The sequence below is a fragment of the Macaca fascicularis genome, chromosome 1, assembly GCF_037993035.2.
Source record: "Macaca fascicularis isolate 582-1 chromosome 1, T2T-MFA8v1.1".
NCBI lineage: Eukaryota > Metazoa > Chordata > Mammalia > Primates > Cercopithecidae > Macaca > Macaca fascicularis.
In genome coordinates, this window is record NC_088375.1 from 133301194 (window position 1) to 133318082 (window position 16889).

The following is a 16889-nucleotide window of genomic DNA, read 5'->3' on the forward strand; positions in this document are numbered from 1 at the left end:
AGGCCTCCCCAGGTACAGGACTAATATCCTGAGACTTGGAGGATGAGAAGAGGCTGCTGTACAAAGAATGTGAAGAAGCTCATCCTGGTTTCACCGATTACAAGTTGTGAGACCTTGGGGAACCTATTTAACCTCTCTATGCCTTGGTTTCCCCATCTGTGAAATATGGAGGGCAGTATTACCTATTCCATAAAACTATTGTAAAGATAAAACGTGTTAATGATTGTAGGGTACTTCGAACAGTACATGGCACATAGCATGAACAAAACAAATACTAGTTATTAATTATAATATTATGTTTTTATTCACAAAAAGGGACCAGCATGCGCAAAAGCCTGAGGTAGGAAAGATCTTTGGTGTGTTAATTAAACTGAAGTAAGATTAATGCAGCTGGAGCAGAAGACCAAAGAGGCAGTGGCACAGATGAGGTGAGAAACACAGACAGGATCAGATCATGCTGGGCCTTGTGGCTCATAGTAAAGAGCTGGGACTTTTTTCTAAGTTAAACGGGAACCTATTAAAGAATTTCAGCAGGAGATGAATGTTATTGGATTTACGTCTTAAGATGATCACTCCACATGCTATGGGGAAATTGAGGGAGCAGGAACAGAAATGGAGTGACCAGTTACAATGGTGTTATATAGTAGTGAAGGTGAGAGGTGATGGTGGCTTGAACTAAGGTAGAAGGAGTGAGGAAGAAAAGAGAGTGGTTTCAAGATACATTTTGGAGATAAGCTTGGCAGTATTTGTGAATTAATTGAGTTTGGGGAAAAGAGGAAGATCAATGCAGAGCTGTCATACACAGTTGTGCAGGATGTTCACTGCATAAGAGCACTTAACTGAGAAAGGCAAATAGGAGCTGAAACCCAGCTCACGCTTGGTCCACCAAGTCATGTCCCCTGGCATGGGGCTACCACCATGGAGACCTTTTCTAATTTGTACAAAAGCAGTACACAGGCTAGACCCAGGCTGACCCTTTAATTCTGGCTTGAGTAACTGGGTAAATGGTGTTGCCACTGACAGAAACGGGGACATTGGGATGGAGGAGAGATAGATTTGTGATGGATAAAAAACAAGAGTTTGGAACTTTGTTAAGTTTGAGATCACTCTGAGATACCTAAGTAGAGATTTAAGATTGGTAGTTGTTTGCTTAATACTGACCTTATAGTCATCGGTCTTGCTATTTCTAATAATTTATCTGTAGATGCTTTTGAACTTTCATTCAACACAATCATATTCACCAATAATGGCAATTTTATGTATTCCTTTCCAATCAGTGTATTTTTTTCACCCTACTGCACTTGCTCAGGCCTCTAGAACAAGGCTGAATATAAGTGGTGATAGTGAATATCCTTGCCTTCCTCCAGATATTAAAGATAAAGCTTTTGGCATATCTCCATTAAGTATATTTGCTAATTGTTTCTTTGTAGAGACCCTTATCAGATTAATGAAGTTCCTTTATATTCCTAGATACAATTTTTCTGTTTATCAAAAAAGGATGTTATATTTTATCAAATGCTTTTTCTGCATCATTGAGATAATAATATGTTTCCCTCATAATTTTCTCCTCTCATAATGTCCCTGAATTTTGGTGACAAGGTCATGCTGGCCTTCTGAAACAGAAAGTAAGTTGCTTACTTTCTGTTTCACGGAAGAGTTTGTATTAGAACAGATCCTAATCTATCAGAATAGATTCAAACAGAAGAGATTCATCTTTTCTTAAATTTTTGATACAATTCACTGGTAAAGTTATCTGAACCTGGACTTTTGTTTGTGGAAAGGATTTTGAATATGAATTCATTTTCTGTAATAATTGTTAGAATAGTTACTATTCGTTTTTTTGTCTTTTTTCATTGACTTTAGTATAGTATGTTTTCCTCAGAACTTGTCCATTTGAAAATTTCATCTAAAATTTCAAATTTATTGACAAAGTTTTTTATGATAATATAATAAAAATATTCTCTTATTATCTCTTTCAAGTCTGCATTTTTTATTTGTGTTTTTTTCTCTCTTTTTTTTTTTCTTGGTCAATCTAGTCAGTGGCTTATCAATTTTGCCTATTATTCCAAACAATCAACTTTGGGGAGTAACTGCTAATGGCATGGGGCTTGTTTTTGGATTGATAAAAATATTCTGAAGTTAAATAATGATGTAAAACTCTGTAAATATACTAAGAAAACACTGAATTGTACATATTAAAAGGATGAATTTTATGTATGTGACTAAAACTGCTGTTTAAATGTGTATCTATCAACAATGTAACATGATCTGTGTAACCTACATAGGTAGCAGTGAAGTTTATAATACTTGCCTACATCAAGTCTTCCAGTAACATTGCTTGCCTTTATTTTTGTACATGACAATGTTATTTATATCATATAGCTCAAACAAATTAACCACATCAATAATATTGCTGGGTAGGCTAGAATAATTAATATATGACTTCTTTAAAACCTTTACATTTTGAATAATAACTGTTAATAGTCTCCAGAGAATACGGCTGCATGTTCCATCCATAGAGAGCAAGGAAAGTAGGTCACAGGACACAATCCGGTTCAAACTTGGCACTAGATAACCCAATGTTTCTTTCTTCACATAATCATGATGTCCTAATCAGTTTGTGGTTCTGACCTTTGAGTCAGTGGGTAGTCTATTATTACTTAGTGGCTGCTAAATCCAGAGTCAACATTTTGGAAGCTAAAGAATGCCCATCTTCTTTCAAATTTTTTTGGCTTACTAAAAGCTGAGCCCAGCTAAAAGTTCTTGCCAACATTTAGCTACTTCATGCATATGAACTAAACAACAAGCAGCATACAATTAGCAGAGAATGAAAAAACAGAGAGAATATATTTATTTTCTAACACATTAAAAACACATTAAATATACTAAACATATTTGAAGAGAAATTATATCGTGAAGCATGTTACAGTCTTTAGAAAGCATAGATCAGATTTTCCTGTTTCTCAAAATATGTTATTCTTTCATCTTTTTTCTATAGATACTAAACCAAAAAACTTTAAATCAAATTAGAAAATAGTAAATTTTAAAAATTCAAGTGACAGAATATCTGTTCTATTTACAGGCTGTCAGTAAGACACACTCCTTACTTCTCAGAGGTATATAACCCATTAAAAAATTGGCTATAATTTTAATGTCATTACTTTTGAAAAAGCGTGTTCTTCTTCTTGTAAAAATAATGTCAAGCATAGTTTTCTCTATATGGAGAGCAATTATTCTTTTATATTAGCAATATATAAAGTGTCCAAGCTATTATTTAATAGATTATCAGTTTTTCTAGGATTTTCTCACCTTTCTATCACATTCAAAGTTTCCTTAGTAACAAATTCTAGAAATAAAACAAATACTAGAAACAAAAAGAATTCTAAAAACATACCAAGAGACACACTAGAGGTACATATAAGAACTTTTGTTAATGCCAGGCATGGTGGCTCACACCTGTAACCCCAGCACTTTGGGAGGCCAAGGAAGGCAGGTCACCTGAGGTTGGAAGTTAAGACCAGCCTGACCAACATGGCGAAACCCCATCTCTAGTAAAAAAAAAAAAAAAAAATTAGCCGGGTGTGGTAGCACTCTCCTGTAATCCTACCTACTCGGGAGGCTGAGGCACAAGAATCGCTTGAAACCAGGAGGCGGAGGTTGCCGTGAACCGAGATCACGCCACTGCACTCCAGCCTGGGCGACAGAGTGAGACTGTCTCAAAAACAAACAAATGGGAAAAAAAACACAAAAGTTTGTTAAGAAAAGTGATTTGAAGTATTGAGAACTAATTTAATTCTAAACTAGTATAATTATACTTTTACTGAAGAATAGATAGCTTTTATATAATGATTCGTTTGATACAGAAATAAATCGCCTCTTTGGAAAACTAGATACACACCTCTAAAATGGTCCACTAACACTACAGGGTTCTTAGCAATTTAACATTCTCTGTCCATGAGAATGAAAAAAATTAAGCACAAATTACTTGATGTGTAGGTGCATATCCACAAATGGAAACCAAAATGGCAAATGCAATTTTAGATTCAGTAATCCAACTGCTTTAAATAACCTTTCTGTAAGAGGTTAAAATACTGTGAGGAAATATGTGTGAAAAAAATAGCTTATTAAATATTAATTCTTGAGCCTTACAGCATCTGTATATTCATGCATTCAATGATACATTAAAAACTTTAAAATAGTACCCAGAAGAAAATCCATGTGACATATAAAAGACAAATGACTTATATGTCTGTTTTATAAAGAATTACTACAAATTAGTAAGGAAGCATAAACAAATCCAATAGTATCAATGGGTTTTGTACATGAATGGGCAATTCACCAAAGAAATACAAGTACCTAATAAATATATGAAATTGTGCTAAACTTCACCAGTTAAGAAATAGAAATTAAAATAAATAAAACTTTTTTCTAATCAGATTAGAAAAATTAATAATATTGAACACAACAACTGTTGGATATGTGCTGGGTCTGGGGGAATAAACTCTATTATACGGCTCATAGAAGTATAAATTTACACAAACTTTTGGAGGATAATTTAGTTTTTGCTGTTCAAATCTGAAAAGTGTACATCATATGACCTACAAATCTCACATCTAAGAATCTGTCATGTAGGCACAGTTACATGAGAATGTAAAAGTAAAACAGAGGATGTTCATTACAGCATTATTAGTAACCGCAAAATATTAGGAGTAACTTAAATATCTATTGATAAGTGAATGTGAAATGAATTAAGATACAGACATAAACTGGAACACTATTGTAGCTATTAGATAGGGTTTCTGATATACTGGCAATGTTCTTCTTAACCTGAGTAATGGATGTATGGATGTTCACTATATAGCTACATATATCATTGTACATGTGTTTTTACATGCTTCTGAATTTTCAAAAAAATTAGAAAAGAATAAAGTGAAGTCTACATGTATTAATCAAGTTAGAAGTATGTGATATGAAAAAACACAATAGAAGATTATTATGTGTAGTAAATACCAATTTTATGAGAAAAAACATCCTGTGTATGCATATATATATACACATAGCTATGCTTACATGGCATATCAAAACCTAGGGGGAATAGGAAGCAAACCTCTGGAAAATGGGAGTATAAGGATGCTTATAAGAGGAATAGAGTGGCATTGGAGAGATTAACACTTTTTATAACATATATTTTTAGTCATATATAAGACTAAAGAAGATATATATATATATGTGTGTGTGTTTATATATATATAACTTCTCTGTGTACATTTCAATTGTCCAAAAAAGCCTGCCACTTAAGCAAGCAAAATAAATTTAAAGAGACTAAATTTTAACACTTACCCAGCAATAGAAAGTCAGCTACGCAGTTAATTGACAATAAGCAGGTATTTATTGAGCACATGATAATGAATTGTCTGATGTACTTGGTGAAGCATAGCTTATAGGAAAGTTTAAGACACTGTGGTTATACCTATGTTTCTTGCATCACAGTTAGAGGAATAAAACTATTTTATCAACTCCAGTAGATCCATTTTTATATTATAATTTAGATAATAAATCTGAATACAACAAAAATCACGATACATTGAAAATTTTCCCCAAATAATAGTATAAGCAGAAATTTACCCAGGGCTAATTAAGTTCCAGGCCTGACTTTAAATGCATGATATACATTAATATATTACAACCAATTATTGTAATCATTCCTGTTTTACAGATGAAGAAAATGAGACACAGAGAGGTTAAGTAACTTAACAAAGGTCACACAGCTTGCAAGTGGTGGGGTCAAGATTCAGACTTAGGCACTCTGATTCTAATATTTCCGCCATGCCTTGTTGTTTCTCAAAGAACTCCAGGTAAAACCTAATATTCATTATTAAATGATGTTATAACATTAAAATGTGTTCGTTTTTACCTTCAAAAGGCACATAAAAACATTTTTGAAAAAATAGAACACCGTAAAATGTAAAATATGTTTATTGTAAAACTTTAGTTATTGCCTCCCTTTCCATAACACAAAGATTTTTATGTTTTGATCCTACAGTTGATTACACTGAATGTTACACATGTCAAAACAAAGTTCTTTTCTTGAAGGAAATAGTATATAAGTTTGAGAAACTGATCATAATTAACTGTTTCTTGTTTACTTAAGTAGGCTAATATGAATTGAGCCTACAGTAATGTTTACACATTCCAATGCAAAAGAACTGCAGAGCAAGCTAAATCTCGAATAATTTGTTAAGACTTATTCTATATTAGTAGATAAAACTTTGAGAGTAAATGAGACTATGCAATTGTTTTTTTCCAGCAAATTAAAATTCAGTTTAGAAGATGGAGGACATTTTTCAAAATTCTAGATAATAACAATAATATTGTGTATAAGAAAGTATTAGAATAAATGTAATGTTATACGAAATATATAACGAACAGTTCAGAGGTAGAAACTGTTGGGATATGAAATAATTACAGGAATTTGTATGCCTAATATGGAACTGAACTTGGACCTGCAAGACAGGAAATGAACTGAGGAGTCATAAAAGAGAGTACTTTACTTTTTTAAAAAACAAAACATATAATATTATTTTACCTACCCTCTTAGGACTGCTGAAAAAATTGCTATTGTTATTGAGGTATATTTTGAAAAAATATCTTACACTATTCAGCAGGAAGGTCTTTTTAAGCTAATCATGTTAAAATGTTTGAAAAAAAAAAACTGTTTTTTTCCTTTAATTCAAGCCAATTAAATAATAAGAATCTCTTTCTTTGCAATTCTTTTATGCACTATTTACCCAGCACTGTTTCTCTAACTTTAGTTATACTTATTTGTCAAAGCAAATGTATAGATCAATTGATTTCTAGTTATTATACATGTGTTTCACCAATAAGAAATAAAGAGGTTATTGACTAATCAAAGTCAATCCAGTAATATTCAGCACGTCTAACTTGCATTTCAAAGCTTCACCATACTCAGAATATTATGGCGTGAGAATATGAAAGTGCAAACTCTAAGAATTAGGATCCTTAAATGAATAGTGGGATGTACAAAAGAGAGAAGAGTCTACTGTGAGCTGCATCTTCCAATTCCTTCAAATACAAATGTTTATACCAGGAAAACTCATGTGAATAAAATGCTTCATGCTGTCAAAGGGAAAAAGGAAGTTGCATAAGAATTGACTATTAAGGAAAGTTTCAAGATAGAAGCAAATTTAATGATAGAATGGCTCAGAAGTGGTTTAAGAATGTTTTATTTTTTAAAAGTAAAGCAACTAATTTTATTATCCTTAACAAACTCCCTAGGCCTTATCTATGTCTACCCAGAAATTTGCTATAAATACTTCAGTTTATAGAGATTGTCAAAAGAACTCCCACTCTTCCCACTACATAAGGGAGAAAGGGTAGATGTATGTCGGTCATACTGTGGGGAGGAGAGGGCAGGACGGGGGTGGCAGGTAGGTATTTGTGCCAAGAGACTGAGAACTTGTCCCAAAATAAATGCCTGGAAAAGATCCAAACTTTCAGTCATCAACATTCAGTCCCTTTGCCACACGAGCAAAAAGGAATAAAATACACAACAAAAGCAGACAAATTAAAAAGAGAATGCATCAGAGACCCAACAGAAATGGTTTCTTTTTAAAGTTGATTGAAGAAAAGGTCAAGGTCAGCTCATTACATATACCGATTATCCTTTTGATGATCTCAGGCTACAGCAGAAGCAATATAGAGCAATTACCTTAAACGCTCATATAGGAAGTGGAGGAAAATATTGTTTATTAAGGTTGTTCATATTTGGGCTCCTCAGGAAACTGAATAATACTGAAATTTGAGTGCACTGGGGCATGAAAGCAAATGCAAACCGCATACTAAAACTTTCAGCTTGAACTAACTAGAGCACGCAAAGCAGCCATTGGGATTTTTCTGCCTGTGGATTTTTCAATCAGGCTTTATTATTTCAGTCAATGAATAGACTGCTTGATTTTCTGCAGGATGGAAATGATATCTTATTTGTTATCTATGTCCAGTGTATCAGTAACAATTAGAAGGATTGTTTCCCTGAACTCAGAGAGTGTTTTAAGTCATATATACTCCTTGTCTACTCTTCCTTTCAAAATCTCCTCCTTCCCAGATGTGGAAGTAAACATTACCTTATTGAATAAACAATAACATCTTCTTGATTCTCATGCCCTTCTCTCAGTTTTATAGATTTAAGTGTGAAAAGGACAGCCTGTAGTCTACAATGGGGATGGAAAATATTATTGATCACACTTGGTGGATAAAATGTTAAATAATATACTTTATGACAGATGAGGCTTTAAAAGATTGGTGAAGAATATGACACAAATCATAAAAGCTGGAAACCAGGAAGCTAGTGCACTGTCCAATTGTGTTACCTTGTACAGATGACACTTTCTGGGCCTCAGTTTTGTCATTTAAGAACCTGCTTTAAGGGTGGCTGTGAGTAACTACATGAGATTAATACCTTGAAACAAATACAGAACTGTATACAAAAGGCTGACATTGACTCTGCATTCTAATTTATTACTCATTAGTTAGCATGCAAAACAGTTTCTTATGAAGAGCATTAGATTCAGAATCTGAATGGAAACTTCTCTGGTCCTTATTTTATTTATCTATAAATAAGGGATAATGCCACATATGGTTTTTTTAGTAGAATGCTACTGGTAGAGGCCAGTTATTTGTGGTAAGCAACAGGTTTACAGGGATTCTCCTGGGAATTTCAGATTCAATGTCTGTGTTAGTTAAGATCAGGTTTTGCGGCAAATAACAGAAAACCCTCCAAAATGACAAATTAAAGAACATGGAAGTTTATTTTTGTCTCACAGGGATGTCTCGGAAGTGGTTCATGGCTGGCATGATGCTCCATGTTGTCAGGAACTCAGACTCCATTCATCTTGATGTTCTTTCCTGAAGGCTTCAACCTCACGGTCTCAACATGGCAACATCACATTCCAGAGGAGCAGAACAGGGAAAGGGTCAGAAGACAAGAGAGGAAAGGAACACACCTTGTTCTCTCCTGCTATTGGCTGTGCCTGGCTGCAAGCTAGAAATGCTGTGTCCATTGCAAATGGCCACACATCTGAGGGCCTATCACCATGGGAACAGCCACTGGGAGATAACTAGCAGCTGTTACCGTTTGTCATTTAATTATTTTAAGGTTAGAAACTTTTCCTTTTTGAATGTCTGAAAGAGAATGGCCTGAGAAATATGTTGGAAAAGTTAAATAAAGCTGCTTTGTGACTGTTTATCACTGTCTTTTTAATTTTGAAAAAGTAATCTCCAAGACTTCCAGGTTCCAATTTCACATTTAAGGAGCTGGGAAGTTGCCACTCAGTTCTAACAAGTAAAAGCTGAGCAAACTGAAAAATCAAGTCTTCTTGGGTCCATAAGAGAAGTGAGGTCACAGGGCAAACTGTTGCCCCCAGAATTAGCAAGATGGACAGGCAGATACAGAGAATCACAATATACTGGAGCAGAAACCTCCATTGGAGCCACTGCGGAGGTAGGAAAACCTAAACTAATTGATGAATTGCTGGAGGCTATGTGTAGACAAGGCTGAGAGATAAAAACTCTGGAAGACCTAGTCATAAGGGGACCACCATGCTTTTGTATGTTTTACCATCAGCAGCATGACCAGATTATCAGACTAACTATTGAAGAAAATTACATTGTGCTTCTGGCAGTAGGAGGGAAAGAAAAATCATTTTGATACGTGCCAGAGCACTCTGTTCTTAACAAGGTCTACTCTTAGGAGAAACTGTTTAACCAGAGCCACCTGCTGGGGTTTCGTCAGAGCCTAACTAACCTAAGGGAATTGAAAATAACTAACCCCAGCCTACTCTAGCTGTCCTATTTTACTTAAAAAGGGAAGGGCTAAGAAACAAGTGTGATATTCAGAGTCCAGAGAAATAGGCTTGCTAAAAGATAGAGACCTAATCATAGGACTATAGAAAGTTTCCCCTTTCCCAACACCTTATCACCGTATTAGTAAAGGCCTATTTACAGCACTTCCTTTTACCCAGTACACCATGTTCAGTTATCAAGAAAAAATTACAAGGCATACTCTTTCAGCCCACTTTGTATTGCTATAACAGAATACCTGAGACTAGGTAATTTACAATGAATAGGTATTTATTCAGCTCATGGTTTTAGGGGCTGGGAAGTCCAAGGTTGATGGGCAAATCTGACAAAGGACTTCTTGCTGTGTCAGCCCATGGAAGAATGGCAGAAATGCAAAAGAGCATGCAGGATTGGGAAGGGGGTCAACTTCATCCTTTTATCAGAAACCCACTCCTGCGATAACAGCATTAATTGTTTCATGAGGGCAAAGCCTTCATGACCTAATCACTTCTTAAAGATCCCGTCTCTCAACACTGTTGCAGTGGGGATTGTCTTTGTTTTGTGTTGGCATGAAGGAATACCTGAGAATGGGTGCTTTAAAAGGAAAAGAGGTTGATTTAGCTCATGATTCTGTAGGCTGAGAAGTTTAAGGGCTTGGCCTTGACTCTGGTGAGGGCTTTCATGCTGTATCACAACATGGCAGAGAAGGTCAAAGGGGAAATGAACATGTACAAAAAGAAGGAAACCTGAGGGACGTCCTGGCTTTATAACAACCCACTCTCTCAGGAACTAAATCCATTCCCATGAGAACTCACTCCATGAGAACAGCATCATACGATTTGTGAGGAATCCATCTCCGTAACCCAACTATCTCCCACTAAGCCCTACTTCCCAATATTATCACACTCGGGGTCAAATTTCAACATAAGCTTTGGTGGGGACAAACAAACCGTATCTGTCACAGCAAGGAATAGGTTTCCAACACATGAACCTTGGGAAATATATTCAAACCATAGCATATACTAAAAGGCAAAAGCAAAGTTTGAAGAGACAGCAAGTATCAGAGCTTGGATATTCCCACTCTGTTCTAACAAGTAAAGAGCCAGACATGACAGGGATGTTAGAATTATCAGACAAATAATTTAAAACAACTGTGATTCACACCAAGGCCTATTGGGAGAGTTTGGGGCTAGGGGAAGGATAGCATTAGGAGAAATACGTAATGTAGACGATGGGTTAATGGGTGCAGGAAACCACCATGGCACGTGTATACCTATGTAACAAACCTGCACGTTCTGCACAGGTATCCCAGACCTTAAAGTATAAAAAAAAGAAGGAAAAAAACTGTGATTAAGATGCTAAGGGCTCCAAGGGATAAATTACACATGCAAGAGCAGATGGGCAATGTATGCAGAGAGATGGAAATTCAGAGAAATAGCCAAAAAGAAATGCTAGAAATAAAAAATACTTTAAGAGAAATTAAGAATACCTTTGATAAATTTATTAGTAGATTGGATATGGCTGAGGCAAGAATCTCTGGACTTGAGGATATATATCAAGAGAAACCTCCAAAACTAGAAAGAGAACAGAATGAAAAAAATTAAAGCAGAACAAAATATCTAAGAGCTGTGTGACAATTACAAAGATAGAAGATATGTATAATAAAAAATTCAAGAAGAAGAAGAGAGACAAAACTACTATATACTGAGTGTTTATATCTCCCCCAAATTCATATGTTGAAAGTTAATTGCCAATATGATGGTATATGGAGGTAGAGCTTTGGGGAGGTGATTAGGTCATAAGGATAAAACCCTCATTAATGGTATTAGTGTCCTTACAAAGAAGACCCCAGGTAGCTCTCTTGCCCCTTCCTTCATGTGAGGACACAGCAAACAGAAGGTTGTTAATGAACCAGGAAGTGGGCCCTCCTCAGATACCAGATCTACCCACGCCTTCATTATGGACATTTTAGATTCCATAACTGTGAGAAACAAATGTTGTTTAAAAGCCTCCCAGGCTGTGGTACTCTTTTCTAGCAACCTGAATGAACTGAGACAGAAATTGGTACCTGGAAGTGGGGTGATGCTGTAATTAATATCTAAAAACACAGAAGCGACTTTTGACCTGGGGAATGGGTAGAGGCTGGAAAAGCTTGGAATGCATGCTAGAAAAAGCCTACATTGCTGGGAGCAGACCTTGAAAGGTGATTCTGGTGAGGTCGTGGTAAAAAAAAAAAAAAAAAAAAAAAAAAAAAAAAAAAACAACAAAAAAAAAACAACCAAACAGTGGTAGAGAAAGCCTCAACCTTCTTATTGCATGCCTAAGTAATTCTGAACAGAATATTGGTAGGAATATGGACTGTGAAGGTCATTCTGATGAAGTCTCAAAAAGAAGTGAGGAAGATGCTTTTGGAAACTGGAGGAGAGACTATCCTTGTTAGAAAGTGGTTAAAAAAAAGTTGGCTGAATTGTGCTGTGTTCTAGTGTTTTGTGGAAGGTAGAACTTGTGAGCAATAAAATTGGATACATTTGGCTGAGAAAATTTCAAAGAGAAGTCTTAAAGGTGCAGCTTGGCTTCTCTTTAATGCTCTTAGTAAAATTTAAGAAAGAAAGAAATGACTGACTTAAAGACAGAATTATTAAGCGAAAAGGAAGCAGAACTCAAAGATTTGGAAAATTCTCAGCATACCCATACCGTAAAAACAGAGAAATCATGGTCAGAAGAAAACACTAAGCGCATAGCCAGGCAACTATTTGAAAAGGTTGTTAGTACTGATCAGCCATCTCAATAGAAGCCAGAAGCTACTCTCTAAGATGATGGAAAAATAACAGTTCAGAGGTTATCAGGGCTTTACCTCCCATCATAGACCCAGAGTGCAAGGGTCTAGGTCAGAATAGTTTCAAAAGGATGGGGCCATGTCTCCAGTCCACATGGGCCAGGATATCCCTTTCCAGTGGCTCAGGGGTGGGGCCCACACAGAGACCTGTGAAATGGGGTGCACCCAGCAAAGCCAGGAGGGCCTTCCTGCCTCCACGTATATTTCAAAGGCAGGACTTCCCAGCAGAGCCACGGGTACAAGACCCCAACAAGGACAGCCAAAAGGCCCAGGAAGAGAGCAGCAGCATGGGTAGGGCCATGGCAAAAAGTTCCTACTAGGGCAATGCCCAGTGGAGACAAGAGGGTGAGGCTACCTCCATGCCATCAGACCAGCAGAGCCACCAGTGTATGATTCCAGCCTGGGGGAGGTGCAAGCATGGAACCCCAGTGAGCCAGAATTGCTGCTCACAAGAGTCACAAACATGCAACTCTCACCCATGAGAGATGTGGATTTGGGACCACAACAGCAGTGGGTCTGGAAGGCAAAGCAGTGAGCCATAAAGGATTATTCTCAAGCTTTAATGTTTCATGTTGCCTGCCCCATTAGGTTTTACATTTACCTTAGACCTGTCACTCCTTTTTTCTTTTCTATTTGTCCCTTTTAGAAGGAGAATGTCCATCCTATGCCTGTCTGAACATTGTATATAATGCACAGGACATGTCTGATTTCAGCTGGAGAGCAATTTACCTCAAGATAAATTATATCTCAAGTGTCACCAGTACCTGACCTATTTAAATGAGACTCTTGACTTAAAGTTAATGCTGGAATGAGTTAAAACTTTAGGGCTATTGGGATGGAATGGGGACATTTTGCATATGAGAAAAACGTAAACTTTAAGGGACCAGGGATAGAATACTATAAATTGAATGTTTGTGTCCCCCCAAAATTTTTATGTTGAAACTGAATCCCCAGTGTGATGGTATTTGGAGGTGGAGGTTTGGGTAGGTAATTACATCATGAGGGTGAAGCCCTCATGAATCAGATTAGTCCTTTATGAAAAAGACCCCAGAGAACTCCCTCACCCCTTCTGCCATGTGAGAGCACAGTCAAGAGACAGCCACGTATGAACCAAGAAGCAAGCTTTCACCAGACTCCAAATCTGCTAGCTTCTTGATCTTAGGCTTCCCAGCCATCAGAACTATGGGAGAAAAATGTTTGTTATATATAGGCCAACTAGTCTATGGTGTTCTGTTAGACCAGCTTGAACGGACTAAAACTCAGACAGAACAAATATTCAAAATGGTAATGACTGAAAACGTCTCAAAATGAATGCCAGACACCAAAGTTCAGATCCAGAAAGCTCAGAGAACATCAAGCAGGATAAATGCTAGAATATCTACATATATATACATATCATTTTCAAATTACAGAAAGTCAAAGATAAAGAAAAAAACTGAAAGAAGCTGGCAGTGGGGGTGGGGAGAGGAATAGGTTACACATAGAGCAGTAGAGATAAAAATTACATTTGACTTCTCCTCAGAAACCATGGAGCAAGAAGCAAGTGGAGTGAAATAGTTAAAGTGGCAGAGAAAAAAACCAGCAACCAAGAATTCTATATCTTGCAAAATTATCCTTCACATATGCATTATTATAAATTTGTCCAAACTCATAGCGGGTATGATGCGAAATATGAACACTAAACTATAGACTCTGGGTGACAACAATGTGTCAATGTTGGTTCATTGGTTGTAATAAATCTAACACTCTGCTGGGGGATGTTGATAATGGGGGAAGCCACGCATGTGGAGGCAGGGGGTATATGGAAAATATCTATACCTTCTGCTCAATTTCACTATAAATCTAAAACTGCTCCATAAGAATAAAGTCTTTAAAAAAGGTTTAAAATGTACCACTCTCTGGAAGAGAAAGATAGACTTCTACAAGATTTTAAAGCCACACTTGAAAATAAAAATATTTGGTATAAATTGTGCGCCATGCTATAACAAAATATCCATGAGATATTACTTTTTTTCCTGCTATAAAGTCAAGGAATTAAGCATTAAATTAAAAAGTAAAATCCTTAGCCTGTGTCATGTAAACCTTGACACAATTGATAAGATCTAATTACTTAAAAATTTTAAAATCTGTGTTTTTTTGGGCATATTTCGTTTTATTGTGCTTCACAGATACTGTGATTTTTATAAGCTGAAGGTTTGTGGCAATCCTGTGTTGAGCAAGTTCATTGGCATCATTTTTCCAACAGCATGTGCTTACTTCTTATCTCTGAATCATATTTTGGTAAATTTTGCAGTATTTCTAATTTTTTATTATTATATCTGTTCTGATGCTATGTGATCAGTGATCTTTCATGTTACTATTGTAATTAGTCTGGGGGCACCATAAATCGTGCCTATATATGACAGTGAACTTAATCCATAAATGTTTTGTATGTTCTGACTGACCGACCGAAATGACTGTTTCCCTGTCTCTCACCCTCTCTTTGGACCTCCCTATTCCCTGAGACACAGCAATTTTGAAACTAGGCCAACTAATAACCCTACTATGGCCTCTGGGTGTTCAAATGAAAGGAAGAGTCACATCTCTTGGCTCTTAACTTTAAATTAAAAGCAAGAAATAATTAATCTAGTGAGGAATTCATGTCAAAAGCCAAAACAGTCAAAAGCCAGGTGTCCAAACAGCCAAATTTTGAACACAAAGGAAAAGTTATTAAAGGAAATTAAAAGTGCTACTCCAGTGAACGCATGAATGATAAGAAAGCAAAACAGCCTTATTGATGATATGAAGAAAGTTTTATTGGACTGGATAGAAGATCAAAGCAGTCACAACATTCCTTTAAGCCAAAACCTAATCCAGAGCAAGTTCATAACTCAGTTCTATTCTATAAAGGCTGAGAGAGGTGAGGAAGCAGCAGCAGAAGAGCTTACAGATATAGAGCTTGGTTCATGAGATCAAGAAGTTGTCTCCATAACATAAAAGCTCAAGGTACTGATGTAGAAGCAGCAGCAAGTACTGATGTAGAAGCTGCAGCAAGTTATCCAGAAGCTCTAGATAAGACTATAAATGAAGGTGGCTACATTAAACAACGAATTTTCAGCACAGATAAAACAACCTTATACTGGAAGAAGATGCCATCTAGGACTTTCATAGCTAGAGAGAAGAAGTCAATGGCTGGCTTCAAACCTTCAAAAGACAGGCTGACTCTCATGAGAGGCAAATGGAGCTGGTGACCTAGGTTGAAACGAATGCTAATTTACCATTGTGCAAACCCTAAGGCCCTTAAGAATTATGTGACGTCTACTCTGCTTGTGCTCTATAAATAAAACAACAAAGTCTGCATGACAGCACATCTGTCTATAGCATGGTTGACTGAATATTTTTAGCCCACTGTTGAGAACTGCTGGTCAGAAAAAAAGATTCCTTTTAAAATATGACTGCTCATTGACAATGCACCTATTCACTCAGGAGCTCTGATGGAGATGTACAAGGAAGTTACAGTGTTGTTTTCATGCCTGCTAACACAACATCCATTCTGCATCCCATGGATCAAGAAGTAATTTTGACTTTTGAGTCTTATTATTTAAGAAACACATAAGGCTATAGCTGCCACAGATAGTGATTTATCTGGTGGATCTGGCCAAAGGAAATTGAAAACCTTCCGGAAAGGACTCACCATTCTAGGTGCCATTAAGAACATTCATGATTCATGGGAGGAGGTCAGAATATCCACATTGATAGGAGTTTGGAAGAGGTTGATTCCAACCCTCATGAATGACTTTGAGGAGTTCAAGGCTTCACTGGAGGAAGTAACTGTAGATGTAGTAGAAATAGCAAAAGAACAAGAATATAAAATTAAGCCTGAATATGGGACTCAATTGTTGCAATCTCATTATAAAACTTGGATGAGTAGTTGCTTCTTATGAATGGGCAAAGAAAGTCATTTCTTGAGATGAAATCTAATCCTGGTGAAGATGCTGTGAACACTATTGAAATGACAAAGGATTTAGAATATTATGTAAACTTAGTTCATAAAGCAGTAACAAGGTTTGAGAGAATTGACTCAAATTTTGAAAGAAGTTCTACTATGGGTAAAATGGTATCAAAAAAACACTGCATACTACAGAGAAATCTTTTGTGAAAGAAGCCAACTGATATGGTAAACTTCACTGTCTTATTTTAAGAAATTGCCACAGCCACC

At 36.3% G+C, this 16889-nt stretch overlaps 2 long non-coding RNA genes across 3 annotated transcripts in view; one reads left to right on the top strand and one right to left on the bottom strand.

The window, feature by feature from the left end:
• LOC107126882 (uncharacterized) overlaps nt 1–10592 on the top strand; it is a 47896-nt gene extending 37304 nt beyond the window's left edge. The window contains exon 3 of one of the 2 annotated variants that reach the window (XR_001483874.4): nt 8841–8963. This is a non-coding gene — a long non-coding RNA (uncharacterized lncRNA). Of the gene's footprint in view, nt 1–8840 lie in introns of both variants that reach the window. The other variant, XR_012417207.1, reaches the window with a different exon arrangement.
• Nucleotides 8810–16889, bottom strand: part of LOC102128750 (uncharacterized) — a 74898-nt gene continuing 66818 nt past the window's right edge. The window contains exons 3-4 of the long non-coding RNA XR_012417206.1: nt 16365–16501; nt 8810–8944 (exon numbers count right to left, since the gene is read on the bottom strand). This is a non-coding gene — a long non-coding RNA (uncharacterized lncRNA). The remainder of the gene's footprint in view (nt 8945–16364; nt 16502–16889) is intronic.